Consider the following 20,587-nt stretch of genomic DNA (forward strand, 5'->3'; position numbering starts at 1 on the left):
GCCGGAGGCGTTTGCGCGGAGCTGAGCTCTGGCGATTTGGGGAGGAGGCGAGGAGATCAAAAGTATCAATGACGACAGTTAAACACGTTTTTAAATTAAAAATTTTGGAAATATTTACTCATCCTTTTAAGATAAAGGGTTGAGATTTTCCCAAAGGAAGCCACTCTGCCTTTAGGGCATGTGGCAAATGGTAAGGCCCTGTTGGCCCCACAGTCTGTCTGTCTGTCTGTCTGTCTCTCTTTTCTGACTTCCGCATTCCCACGTCGCTTTTCCTGAAATGTACGTACGTAGCATAGAACCGAAGCTTATTTTCACTTATCGCGTTCACGGAATAATTTCTTGTTCCTTAGTCTTCTCTTTCAAAATAAATCCTGTATTTCTTATTCACCGAAAACCCTAATAACAGAAACTCTAAGTCGGGATGCTTTGACTCAAATAGATCTTCTGAGATCTGGTGATTTGGGTTGCCTTGGGCCCTCCCTGGAGGAAAGGCGCCGACCCTCCCGACGAATGAATGATGGCTCGCACACCTCTCTAGCGCTCGGTGTGCGTAAGTATCTAAGTGTTTTCCTTCCCTTACGATAGAAAGGACACATGCAGCGATGTGATTTGCAATGTGCCCTTTTACACATGCCATATATTAGGGTACAATTCAAAGTAAAATGCAATCCAAAATTCCCACTTATTGTCCTTTCTTAGTGGCGGTAGTAGTCAAGTTTTAAACAGACACAGACACACACAGACTGATTTCCATTGCTAGCATAAAAAAGAGAGTTTTGTATGTAAGTTTTTGATAGTGAATTTAGAATTCTGCAGTTTTTTATTTGCTTCTGGTTAGTTTGTGAGCCTGAGGTTGGAACTGATTAATATGAAGCAGGCCATGAAAAGGATATTTGACATTGTTAGAACCAAATTCATTTGAACTCACTTTAAAAGTACTATTTTTATATTGCTCAGCCCTCCGGGTTCAGAGAGGGAATATGTGGAAATCGTTACAAAAATCAAAGAAGGAAAATAGTCTGTTGTAAGTATCGTAAACTTGGAATTGCTGACTGGATACTATTTTATTTCTCGAGCTTTTGGAAAATCATCGTCTTATAATAGGAAAGCGCACAATTTGTTTTTTCTTTGAGGGCTCCTCTGTTTTAAACGTGGGATTTCATTCTGTCTTTCACAAATAGAGCCAAGAGAAGACAGACATTTTCTAATGAGATTATTTACAAATTATGGAATGTTCTGATACAAAGATGATACAAATTATGGAAAATTCTTCCTTTTTTTTTTGGTCTTTTTCTTTGTAGCTCCCTGAGCTTAGTTTGGTGCCTAGGACACATTGGATATTCAGTTATTATTTATCAAATAAAGTACAACTGCAGGTGGATAACACGCTGCTTCCTCCTCGTAGTCTGTGTCGCTCTGTCTTTCACTCAGTTGGCCACTAGGTGTCTCTCTGTATCCAGTCTAAATCTCCAGTAACGCGCATCCTCGTCCCTGTGCGCAGATCAGTCCAGGCTCGACCAGCTCCATTCTTTCTTTTCACCAGTTTCAGGGACTCTAGCCTACTTGCGTACACAGAGGCATCAATAAGACAAAGCTGGTGATGTCCGTGTGAAATCTTTGGAAGAAGAAACAGACGGGCTATTCTCCTTTATCCAAGAATAGAGATGTGTTCTCCCCTGTCCTGGAAATGCTAGAAAAACGTTATAGTCGGCGAATTTTTAAATTAGCCAACACAGACTTCAGTTATTTGTGCGACTACTCTCCCTCTCTTTCCCTCCCTTGCCCTCCTCCCCGTTTCTCCACCCTCCCCTCCCCTTCTCTTCCCTCTGCCTTCCCTTCCCCTCCCCCACGCTCGCTCCCTTCTCTTTCCCCTCCCCCCCCTTCTCTCTCGCCCACACGTGCCGGACACACACTTTGACAGCACTCCATGCGCCATCCTGGAGGAGATCTAGAACCCCGCAAGCGTCGTTTAGGCCGATGGTCGGTTCGCCGAGCTGCTGCTCTGTGATTGTGGCGCTGGGTGGGGGCGGGGCGGCGGGGCAGGACCATCTGCTGCCGAATCCACGGAACCCGCTCTGCTGCCGCTGCGTTAGAGTGACCCATCCGTGTAAGGGGACAGCTGTGGCTGGGCTGGTTCTCAGCGTGTCCGCAGCAGCGTCTCCCCTGGGGTGTGGACGCAGTCTCAGACTGGGGGGACGTTGCTGGGGCGTGGAAGACAGCGGTGTAGACGGTTGTGGACTCCGTAGCCTTCACTGTAGCCTCTTCTCACACCCCTCTGCGGGGCTCCCGCAGAAACGGCAGCACGGAGACGGCGGCGTTTCCTTTGGGACAAAGTCATTTCTTTGAAAACTATTTTTCTTTCCCCTGATTTTGGAAGCGGTATGTTTCCATCGTAGAAAAGTTGGAAAATATGGAAAAGTATCATGAAAATAATCATTCTTACCATTTTAGAAACACCACTGAAATCATGATGCATATATAATTTTATGCCCTTCTTTTCGTATTACATCATACCATGAGCACACGCCATACTGTCGCTCTCCAAAAACCATTTTTAACGGCAGCGTGCTGCTCCATCTTTTGTCTGAGCTTCACTTTATTTACTCATTTCCCTATTGATGGGCACTTAGGTTCTTTGAAATTTCTTACTTTCAGAAATGGTGCTGAAATAAATATAGTTATATATTCATTTTTCTGACATCTCTGACTAATTCCTTAGGATAAATTTCTGTAATTGGAATTAATGGGAGGACAATGTATTCTTGATATTGGAAGTAAAATGCAGCCTTTCCCAGGAAGAATTCTTCACCCTTATAGTTATAAATTCAGGGATAGAGCAGGAGACTCTGCAACTAGGAGAGTATCAGAGTTTCGGGAAGTATTTTTCCCATAGCATCTTTTCATAGAAGACAATGTCAAGTGGTATGAATCCCAGATTATTCTGCTTTCCAAACGAGCTTATTTTCTCCTTTTCTTAGACCAGTATCACTTATATCCTGAAATTTTAACTCTAAATTTTAACTCCATCAGAAAAGGCTGCTTTTAATAACCCTGGTGTCTGAAGCTCAATTATTGGCCATTTATTGCAGTGGTCCCCAACCTTCTTGGCACCAGGGACCGGTGTTCCTGTGAGAATCTAACGCCTGACGATCTGAGGCAGAGCTGAGGCGGTGATGCTGGTGCTGGGGAGCAGCTGCAGATACAGATGAAGCTTTGCTCACTCACCTGCCGCTCACCTCCTGCTGTGTGGCCCTGCTCTAAACAGGCCATGGACCAGCACCGGTCCATAGCCTAGGGGGTTGGGGATCCCTGAATAGGTTCTTCTATTACCTGGAAAGACCTGTGAGTGGTCACCTGTGCATTATTAAGAACACCCATTGCTCGAGAAAACATTCTATTTCAGTCACTGTGGCGAGCTTATGTAGACGACCCACATGAACCTTACTGTCCTGGTTTAGAATTTGGGATCCAAACGGAAGAGGTTTTGGCATTTCCTCGTAGCTCCCTACAGTCTTTTCCCAGGCAGGGCACGTTTTATTCTCATCCTCATAAGATCCAAAATGCAGGGGTTTGAAAGCATTTCAGTGACAATTACTATTGAGAAAAGCTCCTTTTTTAATTTTCAAAAGATTGGCATTGCATTAAAAGGATATTAATTTAGCATTTTACGGGCTTCTCGAAGTAAAAACCTATTTCTAGAAGTCAGCTTTTGGTATGTAAGAGGACCTCTTAAGGTTTTTCGCATGGTGTTTCTTTTTTAAAAATTAAATATGTATTTCCTTCCTAAAATCTGGAATGCTTCTATTTTTGGTATTTTGGGAAAAGGGCAGAATATTTTTTAAAGCTATGCGTACACAGTCTTTAACATTCTTTTTATGCCTTGGATTTCACAAATGATGGAAGTCATAGCTCCGAAACAAGCCAAAAGAGGAAACAAGAATTTGGTTTGTTGGTCCTTTTCCGGCCCTCCAACTCATGTCCCGACTGTCAGGTCTCCTGCGTTATTCCAAGTTCATCGGTGTGGCTCCCTGGCTCAAGGCCAGCTGACACGATGCTCCTGGAATGTGTCCTGCCACACACCTTAGGCACTTAGCAGACAGGGCTGGTCTAGGCAGTGCTGGAGGGGGACGAGGGGGACGGTGGCCTGCAGTGTCCTCCTCTTTGATTGATGGCGAATGTTCTGTCACTTCCCAGCCCTCAGATGCTGAGGACTTTGTGGGACTCCGGGCTGCTCCTGGCTGGGTTCCGCCCTAGTCTGCCTTCCCTGGGCCTCAGTCCCATGTCCTGGACCTTATCCTCCTCCATCAAATTTCACTGTGTTCTGTTGACTCAAAAATCTCTGTCCGATAGCAGATGTGTGGAAAATGACTCCGAGGCAAGGGTAGCTTCCAGTGTCCCAGCAGCCAGGACATCTCAGCCGCCGTGGCACAGGAAGTCTCACTGGCCAAGTTAAAATGCTCAAATCACACAGCTGATGCAATCGGTTCGGATCCTACCATGGAAAGCAGTAAGAGATTGAGGGGTAATGAATGCACTTCGGGTGCCTGCTGGGTGGGAGGACCGTACTTCCAGGTTTCTAGAATCCTGGGCTGCCTATGACCTGTCTGTCTATCTGCTGCATTAGCCTTCACTGCCAGTCATACAAGATCTAGAGGTGAAGCAAGGGGCTTGGCAGATGAAAGGTGCCTGTAACCAACACACACCCGCTTTAGTGTAGAGAGGGCCAGTCAGTAGCTTTGGGTCACCAGTTCACCAGCCGAGGGGCCGTGGCAGGCAGAACAATGGCTTCCAAAGATGCCATCTTAGTCCCTAGGATGCGTCTATGTGAACTTGCTTGACGAAAGGAACTTTGCAGTTCTGATCGAGGACCTTGAGATGGGGAGATAATCCCGGGTTATCTGGTGGCCCAGTGTAATCACAAAGTCCTTTGAAGAAGGTGGGAGGCAGGGGGAGTCCGAGTTAGGGACGATGTGAAGATGACGGCAGAGGTCGATAGATGCCTGCTGGAAGATTCTTTACCACTGGTGCTGAAGATGGGCGATGGGGCCATGAACCTGAATTCACTAGGGGCCTCTAGAAACTGGCAAATCCAAGTGTTATGAGCTGACTTGTGTCCCCTCCCTGCTGAACCCCGAACCTCCAGCACCTCAGAATGCGACCACGTTTGGAGATTGGCTCTTCATAAACATCATTAGGTTAAACCGAGGTCAATAGTGGACCCTGACCCAACATGACGGGTGTCCTTATAGGAGGAGGAAGATTTGGACACAAGCATGGACAGAGGGAACACACAAGAAGACGGTCGTCTGCAAGCCAGGGAGAGAGGCCTGGGGCAGGTGCTTCCCTCAGGCCCTCAGAAGGGCCCTCCCTGCCCACCCGGCCCCCAGAACTGTGAGATACACACATTTCCATGGTTTAAGCCTCCAGTCTGTGGTGCTCGTGATCACAGCCTGAGCAAACTGACACCCCCCCTGAAATAAATTCTTTCCTAGAGCCCCATAAAGGAATGTGGCCATGCCGATGACGCCTTGATTTCAGCCCAGTGAGACCTGCATCAGACATCTGGCCTCCAGAAGTGTAAGGTAATAAATTCATATTCTTTTAAGTCACTCAGTAGGTGGTAATTTGTTATAAAAATCATAGGAAGCTCATACAGTGGCCAGGGGTTTTATGTGTGTTTTATTAGGGCAGAGCACAGGCGAGGGCAGAATGAGACCATAATGGGGATCATCTATGCGTGGCCAGTTTAGGGATGACAAAGCTATCGGCCTGCATGTTGCAGATGTAGCTTATGAACCGATCTTTGTGCTCCATTCTGTCTATAAGTAACACTCTTGTTTGTTGCATCGCTTTTTTAAATGATAAATTCAATTTGTTCTCTCTTTTATTCCTCCTATGTGGTTAATTTACTATTTCTGTGCAACACAGCATAGCTTCTGGATTGTGCTGTACGCTTACTCACTCTCTGTCTGAACACACTGCTTCACCGAACACATCAGCGAATTTCACCTGCATGGCACAAGGTACTAACTAGCTGACTAACTATCTGTGTAAGCAAGATGCCCTTTGAGTTTTATCCACTCCATTTCTTTTTCTTGTCTTCTATAATTGCACTGAATATTTAAGAATAATACAGCAGATGCACGTTACAGCTGTTGTGTTCCCAGGGTGCTAATATGTTTGTCACATTTACGTTCGGAAACAGAGGGCTCCGTAGACCGTGTTGCCGTGTAGACAGTGCCGCGGCATGCGGGAGGTCTCCGTCTTCTCTTCCTCCTCCTTCTTCCTCCCCAGCTGGCTTCTTCTTTAAGGCTCCAGTTTGCGTATCGTCTGTGGCCACTGTCAAGCTGCTCTGGCAGAGGCGAATAGCGGCAACCGACGGTCCGATTCACAAAATCGAAAATATTTCCTATCTTACGGAAAACGATCTTTGTTCTAGAGCCTCATAGGAGAAATCTTACTATTTCAAGTTCAAATTGGAAGAAGCCAAGACTCTGGAAGGGTATCTCCTTTCCTGTGGTCCCCAGCCGGCTGGAGACGGTCAACGCCAGGATTCACCTTTGAACCAGGCTGTTTGCGGGGCACCACGCTGCTTTGAGGGAGCGCGCATCTCTGTCATTCACGTGGTCCTTTTTCTGCCTTAGAAAGGTGGTTTCGATCAGTCGTACTGGCCTCATTTTGTCGTAGATGCCCTCTTTTCCAACTTGGCAAACTCACGTCCAGCACATCATATCTATTTCTGGGTCTTAGCTATCTTCTAATGTATTATGAAGCCAATAAGCGGTTCTTTTATTCTGTCATTTAAGGTCATCGAAGAAAGAGCTAATGTTGTGTTGGGTAAGGGTGTGATCTTCCCTGAAATGACACTAGTCGTGTATCCAGAGTGGATCCTTTAAAGAAAAAAAATCTTTTAACGTTGAAATAACTTTTGATTTATGGAAGACTTGGAAAGATAGTACAGTTTCTATAAACTCTTCACCCTGCTTCTCTTAAGGTCAACATCTTATCTAACCATGGAATACTTATCAAAACTAAGAACATAGCGTTGGTACGCTGGCTATTACTACAGGCGTTATTCTGATCTTACTAGTTTATCCACTAATGTTCTCTTTCTCGTCCAGAATCTAATCCAGGGTGCCACATTGCATTTAGTCATCACGTCTTCTTAGTCTCCAGTCCATGGCAGCTTCTTAGCCTTTCCTCGTCTTTTATGACCCTGACATTTCCGAAGAGTACCAGTCAAGTATTTCGTAGACTGTCCCTCAACTTGAGTCTGTCTGATGTTTTCTCATGATTAGAATGCGGTGAAGTATTTTTGGGAAGAATACCACAGAGACGAAGTGCCTTCCTTATTGTATTCATGTTAGGAATACTTGATGTCGATATGACTTATGGCAATATTAACCTTGACCACTTGGTTGGGCGAATAATCTGAAATTAATCAACAGTATTATGTCACACCAATTTTGTATGCAACACGATGCTAAGCACTTACTGGGTGAGATAAGTGAGAAGTAGCATGGGAAATAATTCAGAAAAGGAGTAAGAAAGAGTATTTTTTATAAAATGTACAAGAAAATTATGAAGACTTCAAATAGATGAGTAGAGATAGAACAAACGATTCACAAAGGAAAAATACATATTTAAGAAATGCATGAAAGAAGGGTTTATCTTCATGGGTAAACAGACTATCACATCATTATATTAACTTTAAACCTCGGACACAATCTTAAAATATTAATGAAAAATTGGTATAACCAATTTGTGTGTATAATATGATTACAATTATTTGAAAATACATAGAGTGAAAAAGACCAGATCATGGGATAAAAGTTAATAGCAATTGCCTTTGGGTGATGAGTTTGTGGGTGATTTTTTTTCTTCTTTTGTGTTGTCTATATTTTTGGAAAAATTAACAATGAGCTATATTAACCAAGAGACAGTGTGGGGTAATAGAACGAATATGGAAGTTAGAATCAAACCTGGTGTGAATCCTGACTGTGTAAACTTGGGTAAGTCCTTGCCTCAGTTACCTTATATGCCAAATTGGAATAATGAAATAATTCTGTAGGATGTTTGGGAGGAAAGTAAGTGATACAACAAGTTTGGGAGCATCTGGAACTGGTTTTGTCTAATATTATCTTTCTTAAAAGACATGGCACCTTACCTAGGGATTTTTATAATCGTAGAGAGATAAGATTAAAACACATTAATGGAACAAGCTGCTGAGAGCTGTGGAATCTCATTGTAGCTATTGTAGGAGTTCAGAGGATGTGGAAAAGAAGGTGGAAGAAGACCAAGAAGGTTCTCAGGGGCAGGCGGGACTCCAGCATTCACTTGACAGCTAATGTGTAGGACGTGCTAGATCCTGTTCCAGTCATTTTGGATGCACAGTCATTAAGATATTTATTAAGTGCTCACCACATGCCAGGCATTATTCTGGGAACTGGTGATACAGGGGAGAACCGAATAGACAAACATACCTACTTTTGTGGAGCTCATATTTTAATGGAGGGAGACAGGCGACAGACAGATAAACAGACAGAGTATATCTTAGTGCTCTGGAAAAAATCGCAGTGGGTTTCGCGTGTATGTGTATGCTGCAGTTTTAGGTCGGGCAACTGCAGTGCCTAGTGCTCACCTACAGACTGATGCCCCCTTGTCCTCCAGTAGCTCATTGGGGAAGAGGGTGTTAAGAACAAAACCATGACCAGGCAGCAGAGTAAGTGTTGTTGTATAAATCTAAGGCCATGGGAGGAAGGAAGAGAGACTGATTGACTGCCTGGGGAGTCAGGGAGGTCTCCACAGAAGAGGTGATGTTTCCACAGAGCCTCAAAGTGGGGCGGTGGTTCCCTAGGCAAAGAAGAGCAGGAGGGCTCCCTAGATGAAGGAATATGCCCAAGGTCACGAGAACGTGACTGGGCGTGGAGGCTGGCAGGATAGTTCGGTGTGTTGGGAGCAAAGGGCAGGGAGGGGAAACGGGTTTGAAAGGTAGATGGAGACTCGAACATGAAAAGCTTTTCTCATCAAGCTGGAAAGGTTTGAATTTCATCCTGTAGGTGAGGAGGTTACAGAGTTAGTTTAAGCAGCAGTGTGCCCAAATAGTCCAAGTGTTGGAATTTGGATGAATGGCAACGTCACTAACAGATCTAGAAGAGAGTGACAGAGAAGATTGAGAGGAAAAGGGGAGATGAACGTGAAAGAGGAAACAGAGTGATGGAAAGGAAGGTACTGAGCTCCACGTGGCTCTGCTAAGATTGAGGACCTATGGGGCCTCCTGGTGGCGTGTCCAGGGGCAGCTGGATGGGTGAGGCTGAACGGTGGGCAAGCCAAATGTCTAGATTTGTGTTGCATCTCATGGCTGTACCTGTATCTTCTTTCCTAGGGTAGTTGCCCCTCCCCCCTGATATCTTGATTAGATATCTTGAAAGATATAAAATGATTGGTGTCCCTTTTACTCTTCTGTCATGTGGAGCCCATGGCTCCTACAAGGAAGTTAGGTGAATTATGAGAGTATTTATTCTCTGCTAGCTCATGCTGATTATTTCTCAGCTAGGTTCCTGGTTATGGATCTTAAAAGGATCAGTGCACAAAAATATTTTTCTAGTTAAGGAAATTGAAGTAGGAGCATAGATTCATAGAAGCCAAGGCCATTCTTTCTCTCACTCTACAACTCTTTTTTAGAAACATGCAGTTTCTGTATGTTTTTCCAGCCTTTGGGAATAACTTTTGGCCATTTTCTTCAAGCTGCAAATTTGACCAGGTGTAGTGTATTATTCCTTCAAGGCCTCATTCCCTTTCCTTCCAAGTCCACTCTGCTTTCCCTACTTGAAGTGCCTACTAATGACATTTAGGCTCTTTGTCTGAGGACCTCTGAGTCCAGGGAACTGGGCAACCTCCTCGCAACAAAATTTTGACCTAAGTCATCCATCAACTTTTTTTCTTGACTCCTTTCCTTCTTGAAGGATGTCTTTTGGCTCTCTTGGTCCTTAAGAGGTTGGTATAGCCTTGCCTCTTTCTCACTCTCTGGCTGGCTGTTGTTGTGTACGTGTGTGTGTGCGTGTGCGTGTGCGTGTGTGTGTGTATTCAATGACTCTCTCTGGCTGGACAGAGCTGGCTCAGCTCCCACTGGAAAGAGGACAGATTCCCTCCCCCAGGGACACGGTGGCTCTGACTCAGTGAGTTTAACTCTCTTGTCAGATGCTGATGTTTTCACCTCCCTTCCTGTTTCAAATGGAAAGAGTCACATTGGAAAATATTTCTGTCCTTTTAGTGATTACACGGAATGACACACATTTTCATTAATATTTACTGTTATTAACCTTAACCTTGCTCCTTTTCTTTTATTTAAAAATTTAGCACTATTATTCCTATTATTATCTAGTTTCCCTCTGTCTTTGCACTTAGCTTCATTAAAGTGGATTCCTGCCTAGATAGACTGAAAAATAGCCTTTTTTAATTTCTGAAGTCTCAGAATTCATTGATAAATAATGAAAACCATGGCGGGAAAGCGTAGATAGTTGGCTGATAGATTTCTGTGAACTATTTTCCTTTGATGTCCCCCTCAGCGATCCGCCCTGAAACCATGCGACTTGGTCTCCAACATCGAGCTTTTAATTGATATTTTACAACATTTCTTCGAAATGGGACAAACGGGTCAGTCTCTTGGCAATGTATTGAGTTCTATAATTGCAGAGTCTATTATAAACTAAAAATTCTACCCTCTTTGCCCTCGCTCTCACCCCTTTTTAATGGATAAAGAGAGAATCATTACACAAGAGTGGAATTTCAGGACCGCTACATTCGCCTGCTTTCTGAGTGGCTGCCGCTGAGAAGCTGTTTCAAAGGGGGAACTGGACTTATTTCCCTTTTAAGCAAGAGGTGTAGCATGAAGGTAGTTTCAGTCACAATTTCTAACGCAGTCGTATCCTCTTTATGAGCGCACTTCCTCAAAGACCTCTGGACCGAGCCCCAATGTGTCAGGCAGAGGCCTTTCAGAATCCAGACAGGTTTTCTGAACAAATGCCAGATTTCCTGGGACGGCCGGTTACGACCCCCGGGTCCACAGATACAGTGCGTCTGAGACCGTCTGTCTGGATAATCTTCCCTTTTCACTGTTTACAGAAAGCGGAAGTGATGTTATCCAGGCCTGGGTATGAGCGAGGTCGAATCACGAGGTTTCGTCCAGATGTTGTGATGTCTCGGAAGGGTAGCGACACCAGGGTCTGGAGCAGATGGATGGCTTTGATGACGTTTCGAGGTCCCTGCCGTTTCTCACCTTCCGTAGTTGTTGGGAAATCACTAGAGAAATGAGGACGTTTAGGGTGGCAGGTCAACCTGTCCAGTTATTCACCGACGTGGGAAGGAACCGTGGGGGCGCTTATGAGGGTGCTTTGAAAACATTTCCACCATTGCATTTTTAAAAATCGATTTTATATTTTAGAGAAGATTTAGTGCTCAGCAAAACCGAGCAGAAGATAGAGAGATTTCCCATACACCTCGTACCCCCACATGGGCACGGACCCCCTCTTCATCGACATCCCCAGGTGGGGCATTTGTTATAACCGAGGAACCCATATCGACACATCATTATCGCCCTAAGTCTACGGTTTACGCCAGAGTTTATTCTTCATGTTGTACATTCTGTGGGTTTGGGCAAAGCTGTAATGACACGTATCCTCCATTACAGTGTCGCGCAGAGCAGCTTTATTCTGCGTTGCTGCTTTTAACAAGAAATATATTTTGCCTCTGTGTAGATTGATTTCTTTAAGGGTCTACCTGGGAAGATGAATGATCGCATTCTATTTTTCTGCTAAGATTTTAGGCAGGAGAACGTTTTTCATGACTGTCCCATGAATGGTTAGTGTAAATTCTTTGATAAGAGGGTTCCATGGCCATTTGGGTTTGGGCAACGCTCTTGAGGAAATGACAGACTCATCGACAGGACATTTATGTCGCCATTCTGGTTGGGACTTACGTTGTCTAAATTAAAACTCAATTTCACTTCTGAGAAACCGATGAGAAAAGCCAACCGCGAACGTCCTGGCGGCCGGTCTTCATTTCTGTTGTGAAATCAGATCTCCCTTAAGAATGTCGTCTGCTCATTTGTTTATTTGCTCATATAACAGATGCCTGTTTTGTGCCTTCTCTGTGCCAATACTCGGGGAGATACTGCGCACCTTGACAGAACGGATAATGTGGCAGAGGTGGCTAGTCACCGGCCTCCTTCCCACTAAAGGGTGTTAGTTTATCCTAATGTTGGGCCCATCTAGGACAAAAACTGTTTCCCAACTTCCCTTCCGGTGAGGTGTGCCATGTGACTAAGTTCTGGCCAGTGGGTTGTGACCTCGAGGGCCTTTTTTTGGGCCTCTGAGCTCTGGCCTAGGCGTACACGTGTCAACAGCCGGCAGAATGGGAGCCATGTATTTCGAGTGGCAGAGCAACAAAACAGAAAGAATCTGGGACTTCGATGCTATGGAATGCCACGACAGACTTTAAATATGTACAATTAGACCATTGTGTGAAAGAAATAAACTTCTATCAGTTTAAGTCGCTGTCACTTTGGCCTTTGTTATGGCAGCTAAACCACTAACCTCACTGATCCAGGAAGGATTTCTAGTTATCAGGGGTTGTCGTAAGACTGGGTCCATGACACATGTAGGAGGAACTCTGTAAGTCACGTGGTACCGAACGACCATCTCTGTTTACGTAACAGGCCTGAATATAGCAAGGGAACAGTTAGTGATTTCTTACTCTTTTCACTCTCAGATGCTGAAGGAAGAAAATACCCAAGGGACTGGAGTTCCTTTAAGTGACAGTAGAGAGAGGCACCGATTCTCTTCGCTGTTTTAGCTGACACACAGAGAAATAAGGGCGGCTTTAAGTTATACGGCTGAATTTTCCCAGTTAGCTCAGGGAGTGCAGACACTTGATATGGATCCAAAGGCTTTAAAGTAATCAACATTTATGTTTCTAATTCCTTCTACACATCTTTGTAAAACAAATCCTGACATTATAAATGTCATTTTACCAACACGGTACCTCCATCCACATAGCGGGCATATGTAAACAGACAAGTATATACTTAGATGTGAGTTAGGCATAAAATAGCTTTTTCTTCCTAAATGAAGGAAAGAAAAACCTCAGTTCAATTACTAAATGTGACATTTTAGATCTGAATAGACAAAAAGGACCATGCGAAAATGTGCTAAGCTTCCATAGAGTTAACGAGATGTCACTTGGTGAGAGAATTTTCATAATTAATGAACCCGTTCAATTTGCTCTGCCATTTGACTTTGATTAATACGTCGTGGAGTATTCCCACCGGGACGCTCTCCAGTTGGTTTGGGAAGCTCTCATGTCCACATTCGGTGCATGCGCATGGATCAAAATGCCATCATTCAATACCTGCCTCGTTAAGTCAGGGAACAGTCGTGCAACCCCAGTGACATGCCCGAGAGCCCACACCGAGCCACCACATGACCCAGACAGACAAACCCAAACCCAATAAATGTGAAGTGCAAACCATAGGTATTTGGAGAAGAGATTGCATTATTCACTATATCTTTTGTAGAGTCTTAGAAGGAGACTTTATATAACTAACCTTTATTCCTAATTCTGCCACGGATATGGCAGACGTGATGAAATAACTTTAGCATCATCTTTAAGCCAGCTGATGAAATTTGCTTCAGTGCAAATCTAGCTTATGGGGATAAATTATTTGTATGACAAGTCGTACCAGGCAGTGCCCAATCAGTGCATTCCTCTGTTTAGAAACCACTGTAGGTATTTCAAAGAAGGAATTTAATACAGAGACGCCGCAGTCCCTGATTTGAGAGGATGAGGGAGTAAAAATGGGGAGGCAGCGTTACCCAAAGATTAGTCACCGCAGGGATCCACTGTCCCCTTCACACTGGAAGAAGTCCAAGAGCAGGCTTGCTGAGCCATTAAAGTCGTTGCTACTGAAACGGAGGTAACTCTGCAGAAACCTAGAAGCCACATTGCCAGCCTTTGCTGCTGCCGCCGCCGTCGCCAGAGGCACCAGTAGAAGGTGGAAAAATAGCATCTCTCTTAACTCCCACCTTCCAATTTGCTGCCGACGCTCCCATTGGTAGAACCCAGCAGGAGTCCAGTTGGCAAGGGAATCTGGGAAATGTAGTTTCCAGGCTATCCGCCCCAGGATTAGAAAGGAGCTGAAGAACAAGAGACTATGCAGCACTCGAATCTTTTCAAGGACATGTGCTGTATAAACTTAAAGTAGATGCTCATTGCTTGATTACGGAATGAGATAATCACCCCTTTAAATCCATGTAAAATTACATCCATATAAAATTATAATTTGGCATATATACACAGTTCTGAAGTTGCGTGGACGTTCGTGGGTATTATATTCAAAATGTTCATGTTAATATTTGTTCAGACTAATTATCCGACTGGTTTTATTGGTACGAAACAAGACCAAAGCTGTCATTTACGTCCTACACCTTGGCTGTGCCAATCCTATCTGTCTACGATAACGAAAAGGATCAAATTTAAACAGAAATGGTAGTGAAGAAATGAGATGAAACTCAGCTTAAACCTCATATAACTCCTGCTTCAGAGAAGAAGCCAGGCAGCCTCTTCCCTGGGCGGATATAGTTCTAGAGGCAAACCCGGCCCAAGAAATACCCCGGAGAGGGGCGAATTGCTACAAGAGCCTCTTGCCTCCCGGTGGGCTGCTGGTGGTCCAAGCAAGTCAAGACCGTAGAGATCTGAGGAAACGGACGTAAGGCCTTTGCCCTACTTTGTGGCCCAGCAGTGTTTTATGGGAAAACCATTAATAAAAAAGAAAAAACAAGCCTGTTGGTTTTAGTGGCATTATATAAACCGGACTGGATAATTTTCTGAATTCATTCTTATCTCTTTATGCGTGTCTGAGAAGTGTGTCTGGAGGGCGTTTCCCTCCCTGGTTAAAAGTGACTTAACAGTCTGGCAATTAACTGTCATTTACAAGCCCAATCACATAGCTGGAAGATCCAGGGGGCTGCATACTCCTGAGCGGACAAGTGGCAGCAGTTGAGACCACGCTGAGCGGCTAGGGACCTGTAGACGAGTAATCTGCTGATTGCTCGGGGAAAAGGCCCCTTTGATCTTTGCACCAGACAGCAATTTCAGCAGTAGAGTTGACATGGTATTTTTTTTTGGGATGGGCATTACCGATTTGCCAGGAGGAAGTAGAGATGATTTTTGGCTTACATGCATCTTAAGCTGTGCAATGAAAAAGGTTCACGTTTTTGATAAATAGAAATGGCCTGGATATTCAATAGAGGCCGATCGTTTGTTATTTCATGTTTTTAATGACGTGGCCAATTTTAGCTCATGTACGATCGGATACTTGCCAGGCAACTCGAGTATGGTAATGGGTATTTTCTTTTTGATCCTTGGATGGACTGCTCGCATGCAGTCATTTTTGTCAGAATCAGTAGAGTGTTTGCCTTCAGATTTCCCTCGAAGCAGCCACTGTCAATCTCTAGGGAGAGAACAGATCTGTCCGTGTGCCTTTGGAAATGATCCTGGCTTATCGTTATGATAATTTGAAATAGTGGGAAAGCTGTTTATATAGAGAGTGGTTTGTACAGAAAGTGAGCCTGGATGGGAGGGCATCTGCTCATGTCCTTTGCTCTGGTTACAAGACAAGCATCTCGTCACAGCCACTCTGACTTGATCAGGACTGAGGATGACTTGGCACCTTCAGAAAGGGCTAATGGGAGCTGCAGGCCTGTCTGTGAGTCTGCTCTGTCAAGCACTTAATTTGGCTCATCAGAATTTACTGGTTTTGGAATCATGGCCTTTTCTTGAGCTAAATAAGTTATGGTCCCTCAAAGCGGGCAGGATGTAGGCCACTTTTTTTTTTTTTTTTGATCTTCAGTATACACCAATAATTTATCAATAAATAACCGCCGAGTGAATAAATACAACGAATTCTCCGCTTACGGCCGTCGACTTCCTGGTAGAGCTCCCCCTTTTCTGCCGTCTACAGGAAATGTCTTCCTCGCCTGTGGTGTGTCTGCCAGGCTCGCCCGTTCTAAGCCGGCCACGGGACGGGCGGCCTTCAGAAGCACATACCATGTGCCGTGTCAAGCAGATCAAAGCTGGGATTTCGGGGCTGACTACAAGGGGAAATGGTTAGCAATTAATAAAAGGATGTGGAATTGGTCATGTTGACTGAAAGAGCCCAGAACCTTGGCGAGAAGCTCCCGGAGGCTGCCAAGATGTAAAGGGCGGCTGCAGAGTCGTGCACGCGCGGAGCTCGCAGGTGTTAGTGCCCCTGGGTGAGGGGAGCGGGAGGGGAGATCTGCTCTCGCCCAGGCCCTGGGCTCAGCGTTTACAGGAGGCTTGTCGGCTCCAGCCGTGGTTTTGGTGTGTTTTTAAATGAAGCATACAGGAGCCATTGGGGACATGCGAAAACTCAATCACGATGTTTGATTCTGAGAGCCAACCCGTCGTTTCTTGTTTGCCGTTTCTGGCTTTGCATTGCTTTATGTCGACACGATTTGTTTTTAGACTTAGGATCAAAGAACCCTTTCTCTTGCACTTGCTCATGTGTGCCGTCTAATGCATCAATGAAACCGAATATATTCCCCGGGAATGTGTAAGTCTGCTGGCTTCTCCACCACAGCTGCGGCCGCTGCATACTTTGTTGATAGCTTGGTGGTGAGGAGTAGAATGTGAGAAGGGGAGGGGACACTGAGAATGGATGTCGGGAAGGAGCGTGTTAGAGGTGAGGCCCATCTCAGCAAGGGGCTGGTGAGCGTGCCCCAGATTGCCTCAGATGACAAAGTCGAGAGCTGTGGGTGTGGATGCAGCTCTCTCTCTCTCTCTCTCTCTCTCTCTCTCTGTCTATTCTTGGGAGTTGGCAAACAAATCATGGAACCTCCAAAGAAATGTCCCCTGATTGGTTGGGAAACCTGTGAGCTTATAAACGGCCTCGCTGAGTTTTAAGCCATTTTCGCAAGGGAGTGTGGGTGTTCACGCCCTTTTGCAACCTTCCCAGATTTCTCAGGACGTGACGTTTCTGTAAGGAGTAGATTCTATTGATCCGACTCAAGTGGCGGCACGCGGTCTTAATTTCTGAATATTTTCCCCTTCTTTTTTGTCTCTTTTTCAGTCCTTTTTCATCTCCTGCCAACTTCCTTCATGTAGACGAAAGACGTGGACCACGTGACATGTTGGGAAAGCGTGGACATTGGACTTTGCTGGTTCATGTTCGGTGGTCTCGAGGGGCACTCCCAACCGTGGCGCAGACTTCAAATTCATGGGTAATCTTGTATATTAAGAATGATTTGAAGTGAATGTGACAGATTTTAAAATAATAAGCAATTATGGACATTGGGGACATGGCTGTTTGCTAATTCTCTGTACTCATCTTTAATTTCAGAACACACGAATGTCAGTTGAGGGATTGGAAGGCCGACGTGGAGAGCCGTAAGAAACGGCTCCAGCGAATGTACGCTGGGTGTCTTCGGGTCTTTACAAAGAAATAGCCACATTCCCCGTGTATTAGTTTTTATTCTGCCGCATAATCTTGCGTAGTGGCACCCCAAAGCTCAGTGACTAGAAGCTACAGAGAGCCGTGACTGCTCATGTGTCCGTGGGTGTGACTGGGTGTCCAGGGCAGTCCTGTCTCAGGAACCGCTCGCCCTCCCCTGGGGCTGGGAGGTTAACCACGGGGTTAGCTGGGTCGTGTTCTCCGGGCAGTGGCGGAGATGCAGCAGGGAGACGGAAACAAGCAAGTCCGCCTAGGCCGGGAAGTGGCACACTTTCCTGCCACTCAGATGGCGCAGCCAGGGCAGAGTCGCGTGGCTGAGCACAAAGCCAGTAGGTGAGAAAATACAGTCTGGTCGCAAAGAGACTGGGCAAGGGCGTGGATGCGGAAAGGGGTGAAGATCTGGCCGATCTTAACATACGTCAAGAGATGACTTTCTACATATAAAATCACATCTCTGTAAATGTGAAATTTATAATATAATAATGTAAATCACTTTATGACATTATGTACCATGGATAGTATATAATGAATATAGTGCATAGTGTATACGGTACATAATAAAACACGTATGATTCCATATGTGGTTCTGCGACATACGTGTATGTGTGATTGCAGTGGCGAGGCTCGTGTCTGGCTCTCTCAGAGTTCTTTTTGGCTCTACCGCTGTGATACGGTTACGGTGTTTATAGCTCCTCTGTTACATGATGATCTCCCTTGGGAAAGAAACAGCATCTTAACCTTTGCTATTGTGATTTGTTTTTGATTCTCTGGCTGCCAGCACATGCCAGCCAGCTTCCTGGGTCAGGAACCTCGGTGGTTTTCAGGTATGATCCTGCTGGTTTGAGCTGGAGGAGCCAGCCTGCATTTAAGCTAGAGATGGGGGTCTTTCACTGGAACTCTTCGAAGTAAGGACATTTTGTTTCCAGGTAGAAAACAGTACTGCAGCTGGGCCAGCGATCTCTGTCTCCACCTCCTCCGGGAGTGACGGGGCTGCCGGCATCTCTCTTTTCTTTCGCCAGAGCCCCGGTTGGTAGCGTGCAACGAGGAGGACCCTGGAGGCACCACGAGAGCAGCATGTGGCAGCCAGCGCAGCCTGTCTTCCTCGGCATCAGCCGCGCAGCGTCCTGGCAAGGCGGGCCACCTCCTCACTGCACAGCTCTTTGTTGGCTCTGGGTAAACAGTATGAAACAGAGAGACACTTTTCTAAGCACTGGGGACGCTTTCTGGTGGGGGAGAGAGATACAGAACTGCTACGCACAGGGAGAACTGGAGTGCAGTGATGGACGTGCGCGCTGATCGTCGAGCTCTTTTAGAAGGGGCGAGGTGGGCTCCTCTGAGGAGGTGACACTGAATTGAGTTCTGCACGATGGGGAGGAATCGGTTATCCAGGAGCCTGGGGGAAGAGCTTTCCAGGTCGGGGGACCCTCAGGTGTGAACATCCCCGGGGAGCAACAATCTCCCTTAAAAACTCCAACTTCCAAGGGCGCCCTTTAATGTCACACCCATACCTTCTCGTGTTTCCAAGGAAAACATTCTCTCAGAATTCTTTCAGAGTCCATGAGTGCCCGGGGAGGGCCTCCTTCCACCAGGATGGGTTACTTCTTTATTTTAAAATCAACTTTACTTTTTCTAGAGCAGTTTTGATACACAGCAACGTTGAGCAGAAATGGTAGAGATTCCCCAAATGTCCCCACGTGCACAGCCCCTCCCCACACACCATTTGTTACACTCAGTGACCCTACAGTGACACGTCACCATCATCCAGAGTCCAGGGTTGACATTAGGGGTCACTCTTGGTGGTGTACATTCTGTGTGGGTTTTGGACAAATGCATGATGACATATATCTACCATGACAATGGACGCAGAATGGTTTCACTACCCTAAAAATCCTCTGATTGGTTATTTTCAAGTTACAATGAAACCTCACAAATGTCAGTTACACAGCAGAAGAACAAAGGGAAGTGGCTAGGGCAGCTGTTCTCCCCGCTTTCTTTAAGATCGTAAAGGTCTTTGACGCGTGGAAGGCAGGCTTTTATTAACTAGGCATTTGTATCATAAACATAATTCCCAGACAAGCAGGAAAGTCCCAGAATTCTGAGTCATTGATGTCTGAATAGATGTTTTGTAAGGCCAAGCATTTACTTTTACAAATAAAGCATTGATGAACTAAACAGTTGCTTGAAACGAATAGGAAAGTTTTGAAATGCGCCCTTGGCCTTCAGAAGACAGTGTTGTGATTTATAACAATTTTTTTCCTCTTTAATCTGTATTTGCCTTACAAGAAAATCTCTCTTGTTGGTCACACGCCTTCATCCATGGCAGGTGTGAAGGAGACCCTGTATCTGCAAAGAACTAAACAATTAAACATGATTTCAGGTGGGAAAACAAGATATCCACCAGATATATGCTAGTTATTGACTCTTGGTGTGTGGGATACAGGGCCGCAGTGAAGTCTTTTCCCATGACGGGAGGTATAAGAAAACGAGGAAGGATTCTGTTTGTGAAACACCATTTTGCCGGGGTAAGATCAGTGTGGTTTATTTCTTCTTTGGGGCAGCTGGTAGCACAGCTGGCACTTTAGTAATAGAAAGGTGTAGAAATAGAACTGGAGAGAGTTCAGAGGGGGGCAGAGAATCAGGTATGTGAGCCTTCGGGCTCTGATTTTTATTTACGAGAACTAAATACCTTCTGAGGACTTGGCCTTACCAACAGCAAATGATGGGAAACACTAGCTATCAGCACATACTTGAAAAGAATGAGATTTCTTCTTTTTTTTTTTTTTTAAACAAAGAACAATTTAGCTTGACATGAGAGCTGGAATTGGGGTGGGAACTCAATGGGTAGCAGTTAGGGTGATGGGAGAGCCTCCTTGTGAAAATAAGGTCATGGAATTTCAAATTAGAAGGCCCAAGTCATGGGCTTAGAGATCCTTTTCCCTCTCTCTGGACCCTAAACTTTCCATTTTCTTGACTCTTCCAAACAGATTATTCACTGATTCAAACTGCCATTTGGGCAAGAAAGTCCATGCTGAGAGATCCCCCTCCCCCACCCCCCACCAC

At 45.3% G+C, this 20,587-nt stretch overlaps 1 long non-coding RNA gene across 2 annotated transcripts; it reads left to right on the forward strand.

Moving 5' to 3' along the window:
- The first annotated feature begins 5,438 nt into the window (after nt 1–5,438).
- LOC118601764 lies at nt 5,439–18,471 on the forward strand. 2 transcript variants are annotated; one of them, XR_004950584.1, is made up of 3 exons: nt 5,439–5,582; nt 17,147–17,297; nt 17,417–18,471. It is a non-coding gene; the product is annotated as an uncharacterized LOC118601764 (long non-coding RNA). The 2 variants fall into 2 exon arrangements; XR_004950583.1 differs by lacking the exon at nt 5,439–5,582 and adding an exon at nt 16,923–17,055.
- The last annotated feature ends 2,116 nt before the right edge of the window (nt 18,472–20,587 follow it).

Source organism: Rousettus aegyptiacus, unplaced genomic scaffold, assembly GCF_014176215.1.
Source record: "Rousettus aegyptiacus isolate mRouAeg1 unplaced genomic scaffold, mRouAeg1.p scaffold_m13_p_4, whole genome shotgun sequence".
NCBI classification, from domain to species: domain Eukaryota; kingdom Metazoa; phylum Chordata; class Mammalia; order Chiroptera; family Pteropodidae; genus Rousettus; species Rousettus aegyptiacus.